The 1,911-nt window shown below is 35.3% G+C and overlaps 1 long non-coding RNA gene across 1 annotated transcript; it reads left to right on the plus strand.

Moving 5' to 3' along the window:
• The first annotated feature begins 349 nt into the window (after positions 1-349).
• LOC123310471 lies at positions 350-1,482 on the plus strand. Its single transcript, XR_006537361.1, has 2 exons — positions 350-625; positions 1,036-1,482. It is a non-coding gene; the product is annotated as an uncharacterized LOC123310471 (long non-coding RNA).
• The last annotated feature ends 429 nt before the right edge of the window (positions 1,483-1,911 follow it).

Here is a 1,911-nt window from a genome sequence, read left to right on the forward strand (position 1 = left end):
TCCATTACATTACCTTTATCTTCTGCCCTTGTTCTAATTTTCTCTTTTACCCCTTGGCAAAAACTTCTTATTCTTTTCGGAGCAACGTATAGTTACATTGGTTTATGCGCATGCGAATTTTTGTGTACCTATTTAGTTCTGGAATAACTAAATATTTTGTGTCTTTAGATGCAGTATGGTGTCCATTGGAAGCCTAACTTTGTAATCTACCTTGTGATTCACTGAATCACTGGCGCCCAACAATTAACGTCTATTGTCTCTTACAAGAGAGGAAAAAGGAGATGAAAGCTCTTTGATGAGCAAAGACCTTTTTTTTTTGTTTTTTTTTTTTGTGGGATGAGGGATAGTGTAGCGTTCTACACTGTATATAGTTGTTTATTGTAGCTGGCTTTTTAATTCTTGAAAAGACCATCACATGAAAGATTTTTAAATGTGGTTGTACGTCATATGTACGTTCATATGTGTAGGTAGGTGAAGAACGTTGATCTCCCTTCATTTTTTCGTTCCCGTTCGATCGACTGAAGGTGTTACAGATTGTTACGATCATTGATTTCCCGAATGTTATATTACTCTCTTATTATATTATATTACTCTCTTATAGTGTTTGAAAACCCTTATTCAAGGGGTTAGTATCTTTCAATTTTTAAGCAACTTTGATTTCTTACAATGTCTGTTTTTTATTGCTTGATTGAAAATATAATTTCCGTTTTTACTTGGAATGCCTCCGCCATTTTATGTTATGCATGGAATGCTTTCAATATTAAAAATTTTCCTTCGTATAGGAATTATTTCATCCTGCCTGATGCACGCTTTCATATATTGTGTGATCATTTTATTTTTGTTGCACCTCCGTCCTGAAACAATTCGAATATGATTGCCTCGAGATATTTGTATGTTTTTCCTGTTAGAAAAAGTAAGCGAAATAATTACACGAGTGTTTTTTATATTTAGAAAATATTTTCTTTGTTGCTTTGAGACGGAGGTGTCAAGAAATTTATGCTGGCATTTTGCTTATGCATGAACTGTGCATTTCAGTTTTTTTTTGGAGTTTATCTTCCCTGGTAGGAGCTAAGCCAATTTTTCCAAGTTCGGGACTGCTTCAAAACGTTTGACGTTCCTGACTTCACGGAGCTGACGATACGACTTCGTCCAATTTGCAGATCCTGCAGCCTGCAAAAGAACTTCGTACAATTTGCAGATCCTGTAGCCTGCAACAGAACTTCGTCCTGATTGGCAGTACATCAGTCTTCCCGTTACTCCATTTCAACAGGGAAGTAAATATTATGAAAATCTAGTATTTTCATCTATATGTGTGTACATATGATCTGAGACTTTTTTTAACTATAATTTGTAATTCTAGTATTTAGTATTTAGCTGTAAATATTTTTCTTGAATTCATTCTGGTACCAGGCTATTGATTGTATATTTTTATTTGTGAAGATAACACTTTTGTAAATAGACGAGTGATTTGTTCGACTGGGAGTTGTGTCATTTTCATTAGAGGAATTGTGTGATCAGGCTCACGACCCAATTACAACCGACTAAGCTCGGGCATTTTAAATGTTCTAATAGTCACAAGACTGTTACATCTTCTAGGCTTGTGGAAATAGTGTTCACTACACGATGTATTTGATGAGCTGCAGAGTGGTGTTCCCTAAAACCAAGTTGATGATTGGGTATGAGTCCGTTCATATTTATGTCCTTCTTCAATCTTTTGAGTAGTAATTTCTCGAACAGTTTTCCTAGGATTGGTAGGAGACTTATGGGTCTATAGGATTTCACATCATGTTCAGGTTTGTTCGGTTTGGATATCATAATCATTTCTGCATATTTCCAGATTGTGGGAAAGTAAGATAGGCTCATCATTCGATTGAACAGAGTATTGATGTATATGATTGCTTTTGGTGGCAG

This window comes from Coccinella septempunctata, chromosome 3 (assembly GCF_907165205.1).
Source record: "Coccinella septempunctata chromosome 3, icCocSept1.1, whole genome shotgun sequence".
NCBI lineage: Eukaryota > Metazoa > Arthropoda > Insecta > Coleoptera > Coccinellidae > Coccinella > Coccinella septempunctata.